Raw genomic sequence first — 8,701 nt, 5'->3', positions numbered from 1 at the left:
ATGGCAATGTATGAAACAAACTTTTTGATGGATCGCAGGTCTGCAGAGGTGTGGCCGGAGCTGCCGTTCACGGTGGCTGAACTACCTCCGGCCAGGGCTGAAGCACGGCAACTTCACGCCGGCCGAAGAGAGGATCATCTGCAAGATGCACAGAAAGAGGGGAAGCAGGTCAGTGATCAGCCTCAACTACATTTCTGTTCTTCAGAAGTTGAAATAATCAGCTTAACCATTGCCTTCTTGATGCTTCATTTTTTCATTTCTTCTCATCAGTGTAAACTTCTTTTTTTGAAAGACAACAGTTTAAACATTGCCTGCAAGAACTGCACTGATTTACTCAAGGATTTGATTGATGTCACGTTATGTTGGGCTCAAATTTCAGTTTGATCAAATGATCTACAAAATTTGCTTATCTTTCTCTGTTAATAGTGACGCAGAATGCATCGAAATCTGCTTGCTTGTTGCATCACTAACACCCTGACAAGTTGCAAAAAATTTTTTTGATTGCCATGCTGATCGAAACAGCTGGTCGGCCATCGCCGCGCAGCTCCCGGGGCGGACGGACCTCGCCGTCAAGAACTACTGGAACAGCACGCTCAAGAAGAGGTTCCCGGCGGCGGCGAGGAGCGCCACCCTCGCCGCGCGCCGCAGGCATCGCCCCGCCGCCAGCACCAGCGCGTCTTCCGACGATGACGACGACGGCGCGACACCGCCCGGCCTCGCTCTGGTCGTTTACAGCGAGGGGATCACCGCCCCCGCCCCCGCCGTCGCCGGAGCGGACGACGAGCTCGCCCCGTACTCCGCCTCGTCTCCGACGCAGGCGAAGCGGCCAGAACATCCCGCCATTACCGGCGCGGCGGAACAAGAAGAGCAGCCGATCGCGGCGGTTCCGATCAGCACCTTCGCCGCCACCAGCGTCCTGCCGACACCGCCGCCGAGCGACCGCGCCGGAGGCGAGGTTACCATCCCCTGTTTCCCCTTCTCCCCGCTACCATTCATCGAGCCGGACTTGCCGGAGCTGGCCTGGACGGCCGGTCTCGACGACATCCCCGCCTTCGACGACGCCTCCGCCGCCGCCTGCTGCTACCCCAAGCGCCCGTTTCCAACCCCACCGGACTCACCTCGCCCAGCGAAGCTTCCCTTCATCGCCGGATTCGACGACGTGCAGAGCTTCTGGTCTTGGCTCGATGACTGATCGTGCCAGCGACTTAGCGTAGTAAGAATTTTCTCAGTTCTCAGAGCTGGTTTAGTAGTAGATGCGTAATCATCCATGTAATCTCTTACAAAAAAAACCTAAACTTTTAGGGTTTGGTGTAGTTTACTGCTAGTGTGTGGACATGGCAAGTTGGTCTAATCATCGTCGATGAGCTTGCTGGTTGCCATGAATGACCAAAATAATTATTTTGAAGATAAAAGTGTCGCAAGTTTGTTTAAAATTCAACTAAAACATTAAAATTTTGAAGCAAAATAGTTTTTTATTTTTTATTTTTTGGCATGCTTCTCGTCAGGGAGAAAACCAGTTTACTACTGCGACACTGCTATCTGAGCAACGCCGCCTCTTGCATCCGCTTCTGCTTGCTCGTGCCACCGCCGCACCTCACGCCGCCGCCGCTGCCTCTACTCGAGTCCTCTTCTTCCTCCGGTTCCGAGCGGCGGTCGGCACGTGCCCCCAAGGACGGAACGGAGCTGCCCCGAATCCCGATGGGGCGCGCGCCAACTGCTCGACGAATTGCCTCGTCGAGCCACCGGCGCCTCGGTCCGCGTGCTCGGCGGCGCGATCGTCGCCCGGGCTGGGCTCGCTGCCTCCCTCTTCAATCGCAATGCGCTATGCGCGAGATGAGATGGCCACACGGAGGTAGGTTTCGGTCTCATCACCTGCGGCTGCGACGATGAGGCGATCCCGTCGGTTGCTTGTCCCTGCCGCCTGGAGCCCTGGACCCTGCGTGATTTCTCTAGTTAAGAACAAATCGCTGTGGTTTGGTTGTATTTTAAGCTTTGGTTAAATTTTGAGAAAATCTAAAAAATACCACTAACAAATATGTAAGTCTAAAAAATGCTATTGATGAGTGCAAGTTCTAGAAAATGCCATCGTATAAACGAATTTGTCTGAGAAATATCATCGCTGTTAAGTTCCGTCCATTTTTACCGTTAAATACACTGTTCACACTGTAGAAGCGATGGTATTTCTTAGAAAAATTCGTTTGTACGATGATATTTCTTAGAATTTGCACTCGTCGATGGCATCTCTTAGAATTAAGTGTTTGTTAATGGCATTTGTTAGATTTTCTCTTAAATTTTCTGGCAGTGAAAGCATAGGCTATGAAGTGAAGGTTGATTAATTTATCGATGCAATACTCATCTTCGGTCTGAAAGGTTAGGCCGGCATATTCTTTCTGTTACAATTCCAAAACAGGTTATTTTCGTGCTTTAATCCTGCTAATACATGTTTCTACATAATACCATAGCTTCCAGTGATCGGCAAGGCTGGATAGTTAGAAACAGGACCTGAACTTGAAAATTTTTATCCTCAAACGCGCAGGAGAGCTGCACAGGCTCAAACATGCTCATTAGGGCAAGTTTTAGTACAATAATACTTGAAACTGAATGTTGGTACAAACCTCGAGTTTTTAATATGTCTAATTGGTATGACATGTGTAATCTAGGGGCGATTGTTTAGGGTTTAGCTTTTGCAGGGAAAGAACCAAACGGCGTATTTGTAAACAAATTTGTTTTACATGAATATTCTTAGCAATCTAAAAGTCAAGTATAGAAAATAAATTACAATGAAAAAATGAATATCAACTCTAAATTTAAGATTGAAAATTTAAATTTTGTAGAAAAGATGGGACACCAATTTTTCACATAGATGACTTACTGGTTCGTAAAAGTGTATACTTGCCAGCCTTCAAAAAAGGAAGAAAAAGAAAAGGTGTGCCTGCCTTATCTGACAGTGTCATACCCAGTACAAACAAGGGAATACATTGTATTGAGCAAGCAGCTCTGTCAATATTCATATCGCTGAAATTAATTTTCCTAGAATACTAGTGTGCTGATATAATGTTACATACCATAAGCTATTGATGAGAAAAATCTTCAACTAGGTTCCATGATTTTATAAAAACGAACTTGGAATTTCTGTTTTTACAAGCTTCATACTGTATTATCTATTGTTGTTGCTGTAATATTTATTTATATGTATTTTTATAGTCCTTAAGATGGGGTTACCATATTTTCTAATGAAAAATTTGGTACATTTAGATATTGTGTACCTGTTAATATTTTTCTCAAGTGCTATCAAATTTCTCATTTTTCATTTTTAAAAGGCTAACCCTGGATACCTCATTTTGTGGGGGCATTTAACTTTTTGCCACGTTTATAAATATTCACTATAGATTTGTCACTGAACTCACATGTCATAGACTCATGAGGCCTACATGTTATAGACAGCGAGTGACAAATCTTTTTTTATCACAGAGACCTAAATCATATAAAATTCATACGTTTTCACTGTAACTATAAATCAAAGGGCCGTAGAGTTGATTTTAGGATTTCACGCGGAGGCGGCGGGTGCGGTACCCGCGCTGACACAGTGAATGTGTAAATTCATGTCATGTGAAGGGAGCAGAACAAACATCTTGTGGGCTGTACAGGCAGAGCTGCGTGCTGGGCCAACTGAAACAGGGCATCTTGTGGGCTCGAAATTTCGGCAAACTGAAAAGGACGGGCCAATGCAATTTCACAGGCCCATATGCAAGCGCTGCTCGATGCACCAGATGTTGGGCCGAACCTGAGTTGCCCCTGCGAAGGCCTGAAGATGGCCCAAAATTGGTCTTTGCGAACCGGTTAAGTTCCGACAAAATTGCAGTCTGTTCAATCAAAGTCTGCATTATGTCAAACATCTTGAAATGCTGACAGCGATATACAGTGTAGATGTGGATGGAGCGGCATACACCCTCTGATTTTTTTGTCCAACGCCAGTTGATTTTTATACACATGTTTGGCGCGTGGAAAACGAGGGAGTTAAATTATCTTGCCGGGGGAGGGGGGACAAACGCGGCCAATAGCATATGGCGAACCGACACCAAGATTAATTCTATACTGAATCTTGGTGAAATTGAAGAAGATACCGCATGAGGTGCGAAAACGGCAGCCTGGCGAGGCTGGGCCACTTGTTCTCCAGGTCGAACTACAGTAATATGTTCTCTATCTAGAGTGCTCGGATTGATCACCGCCGGTGACCGGGCGTCGCCGGACCGTTCACGTCCACCGTCGAGTTGGTGCACGTACCAACCCGGTGATCCTGACGCTGGTGGTCGCAGTCGGTAGTGTGATCGCAACTTATACAGTCCAGTATTAGCTAGCGGTTGGAATAACATGCAAGTTCCGAAATCTGGATCTCGACACTGTAGCATGTATGGTACACTGATAAAACCACATATACATCTTTTTAAAAGGGAAAAGAAAAAAAAGTCGATGATAAAACCCAAGTAGGGACCGAAAGAACTCATCAAACAAGCAGGTCAAACTTGGTCAAGACTCCCGGTTTGTGAACCATGAGACATTATAGTCCCCGTGATATTCAAGTACTGGAGTACCTGACTTCCTTCTTACTGGAGCAAGGAACGGCAACTTTCAGAGCATCAATGTGCATCTTCAGAGAGTTGAACTCCAAAGCCAAGATGGGCTTAGATAACAAGACCAGAACAGCCTGCTTGTGTGCATCCGGTTCAGCTAGTAAGCGCAGGTACATTAGCATAGCAGGCTATAAGCCAGCTATAAGCATATTTTAAGAAGATAAGAGAGGAAAGAGAAGGGCAGCGGACTACTAATTTATAGTCAGCTGCAGCATGAACTCTAAGACACATGTATGTATATCGGGTGGAACCGAATATTAGTTGTATAGTCTATGCTATCGTATGAATTGGCTACTAAGTTAGCTATAGACAAGTTAGAACCAACAGTTGGCTATACTATTGAACTTGCTCTAAGCCCGAGTCTTTGCTACTAATCTTGCCATCATAACACTCCTGTGGTCCAGGAGTTCTTGATCTCCAAATCTTAGCAGGCCTCACCAGGTGCACTCTGCACAACACAAAACTATGTTTAGCAAGGCGATTGCAAGGTAAAGACTAGAAGCCTATAACAAAGACTAGAAGTCTATAATTGTTAAAAACTTTCGGTGCTTGGACATGGATGGACCACAGTCAGTGGCAGAACCAGGATCTTTTCAAGCCTAGGGCTCAAACTGAAAGCTGAAACTACACATGCCATGCCCCCACGCACCAGGCCCAGTTCTAGTTCTGCCCCTGACCACAGTGGTACAAAATGTGCGTTTCAGTATGTTTAGAGATGTTCGGTATGTCATCACCTGCACTCACTTGGCAAGAGTACTTCAGAAGATCAGGATGGTCCTCTATCTGTCCACTCAAATTCACAGTGCATGTCATTGCTTTCCTTTGACATTCATATGGAACAAATAAACATATAGAGATTTTAGAAGAATAACCAAATGGTCATAGCTCGTGTTTTCAATTTTTGCCCCTTGCAATCCTATGTTTTTCTAGTGTTGCAATCAAACATCTCTTTTGAAGTTTTCATGTGGTTTATTCTAGGAATTGAGAATCATGTCACTAGATTCATATGTTTTTTTTTTCCTATTCCTATATTTTATATTTTCTTTGTTTCAGCGTCCCTTTAAAATGCATGATTGGAAAAAGGCTCATGAATAGAAAAAAGGCATGATTTTAATATGAATGCAAGCGTAAAACATAGTATTGCAAAAAAAGAAAAAATAGGAATAACAGTTCGAAAGACTACAGGAAAAACACATGAATTAGATGAATTAGAGTAGAGAAATAGACTCAGAAAATTTTCGAGCTAGTTCATACGATTGCTGAACTCCCAATCCTTTGAAACATAGACCCAAATAGTCATTTTTTCAAAAGAAAATCCTGTAAAATTCATAGGTTTTCATTATAACTATAAATAAAAGGGGCCGTAGAGTTGATTTTAGGATTTCAGAGGCGGTGGGTGCGCTACCCACGCTGACACAGTGAATGTCATGTGAAGGGAGCAGAAACAAACATCTTGTGGGCTGCACAGGCAGAGCTGCGTGCTGGGCCGACTGAAACAGGGCATCTTGTGGGCTCGAAATTTCGGCAAATTGATAAGGGCGGGCCATGTAATTTCACAGGTCCATTTGCAATCGCTGCGCGAAGCACTCCGGTTAAATTCCGACAAAATTTGGGCCGAATCTGAGTCGCTGCTGCGAATCTGAGTGGCATACTCCATTGGAAAAAGTCCACCAAAGGTACCAAACTTGCAAGTAGGATTTTCGTCCCTTACAGCAATTCCAGAAATGTATAGACATAAACTCACAGAATCTGTTAAAAAAGGTCTCTCAGCAGTATTGACCTATTTATTTTACCGGATTTGTTGACGTGATGTCCGATGGATCTCATATTATCAGATTTTTTTACTTTTTTCTCTCCTTCTCCCGCTTCCTCTTCTCTCTCCCTTCCTGTTGCCGACGCACCGAATGTTTTGCAGTGATTGCAATGCAGAGCAAATTAATGGCAATTAGCACGAAACCAAAAGAGGAAAAGAAGATGAAGCTGAAAGCATGTTTTGCCTGAAGCATGCATGCAAGCAGAAACTTCCAGTCTCTGAAACTGGCAGATCGAGCAAAAGAGCAGGCTAGCTTCCTCTCTGCCTGCAAGACAACCAGGTCTCCCTCTCCCCCCTCGAATCCATCCATCCATCCTACCTGGCCGCCATGGCCGAGCACATCCTTGGCTGCCTGCCTGCATGCATGCATCAGATCTGCATCTGCATCTGCTGCTGCTGTCCTCGCGGCCGCCTCGCGCCGGTTCCAAAGCCTGCATGCGACGTTGCCTTTCTAAATGCGCCAGCTGAACGACGCAGGTGCAAGCTAAAGCTAGGCTAGCTCTAGCTGTGCTGCCGCTGCAGCATCTGGCTGTTCTTCGGCCACGCGGCGGTGGTGGGCGGCGGCCGGCGCAGCGGTGGCGAGCATGCGACGGGGCCGACGGTGAAGGAGCGGCTGAGGCACGCGCTGGCCGGAGGGCATCGCGTCGCAGTCGCAGTCGCAGTCGCAGTCGCAGCCGCAACGTGGAGACGACGGGACGTGCAGCGGGTGCCACAGCTCCGTCGTCCCGGACCTCGGCGTCTCCGTCACCGGGTCCTCCAGGCGCGCGGAGCAGAGGTTCATCATCATGTTGTCCGCGGTCAGGTTCTCGTACAGGACGATGTACCTCGTCATCATAGCGCCGACACGTTTGCGTACGGCACCCCGTGTTCCGGCCCCTTGGAGTTGTTCGGCGTGTCGTCGAGATGTGCGCAGGGGGCGACGAGTTCAGCCCGTACGGGTAGGGCGCCGAGTTGAGCAGCTCGATCTCGGTGGCCGTCGGCGAGAGGAAGGGAGAGAGAAGAGGAAGGGGGGAGAAGGAGAGAGAAAATGAAAAAAAATTTGACATATGAAACCTACCGGACGTCATGGTAGCAAAACATGTCAAAAATAGATTAATACTGTCGAGGGACTATTTTTAAACGGATTATAGGAGTCTAGATATACACATTTCTGGTATTGAGGTTAAGAGACGAAAAATAAACTCGCCTTCAAATTTAAGGACCCTCTGGTGGACTCTTTCTACTCGCTTTGATTTTTTCTGTCTAGCACCATTGATGATTATTAGACACAGGTATGACTCGTTTGTTTCATATTTTTCTCAGATATAAAAAACATAAATCATGCTTAAGGTTTAACTAATGATAAAGTAAATCATAAGAAAGTACATAATAATTATTTTAACTTTTTAAATAAGATGAGTGATGAAACATAAATTTAAAAATATCAAACAAAAGTTATTAGATGAGCGACAGACATGGGCATATGGCGCACCGGCACCAACATTATCTACTGAACTTGCTAGTAGTTGGCTATACTACTTGCTCTTAATGATCTTCTGCAGCATCTTTTTAGTCTGAACAAGTTACTGATGGACTGCTCAAAATCCGTAACTTGCTGAAACTCTGCTTCCAATCCAATAGCAAAAACCTCACTAGTTGGCTCCATGTCAACAAAATTTAAAGTGCTCCGCAGAAAGTTACTTTAAAAAATCATATTAATATAAATCATATTAATATATGTTTAAGTGCTCCGTTGAGGTCGCCTACGATGATGGAGTTGGTCAGGGTTGTCGGAGAAGAAGAAGCTCATCGTACCATAAATCATGAAGCAGATCGAAACGTTAGAAGTTAAAAGATTATGCCTTCCAAATACTGTTGAATGTGATTTAGCAACTCTTTAGGCTGCGTTCTTTTATTGATTTTTTTCTATCATTTTACGTGGATGCTTGTTAAACGATGTTTTTTTTAATCCTATATAAAAGTTTGTCATCTCATATTTTAAAAGTAGATTTTCGCACTTTATAGATATCATAGAAATAAATAATATTTTATTTTTCAGCGACAAAACAAGACGACCTTATTCGACTTGCCAAAATTTCCATCTTTCTTGGTGCTATTTCTACGAGAATGTTACTCTTCGATCTCTTCTCCTCTGCTTCTTACCATTTACTCATCGATCCAAATTACCACCTCTGTTAAAATTGTTCTTTGATCACTGGTTTCTCACAAAATATATGCTACGGAGTAGTAAACGATCTCGACAGTTAGTAAAGCAGAA

At 44.9% G+C, this 8,701-nt stretch overlaps 1 pseudogene; it reads left to right on the top strand.

Annotated features, from left to right (window-relative positions):
• LOC121055567 lies at positions 1-1,582 on the top strand (annotated as a pseudogene).
• The last annotated feature ends 7,119 nt before the right edge of the window (positions 1,583-8,701 follow it).

Source organism: Oryza brachyantha, chromosome 10 (genome assembly GCF_000231095.2).
Source record: "Oryza brachyantha chromosome 10, ObraRS2, whole genome shotgun sequence".
Classification (NCBI taxonomy): domain Eukaryota; kingdom Viridiplantae; phylum Streptophyta; class Magnoliopsida; order Poales; family Poaceae; genus Oryza; species Oryza brachyantha.
This window is presented reverse-complemented; position numbering and strand designations above follow the sequence as displayed.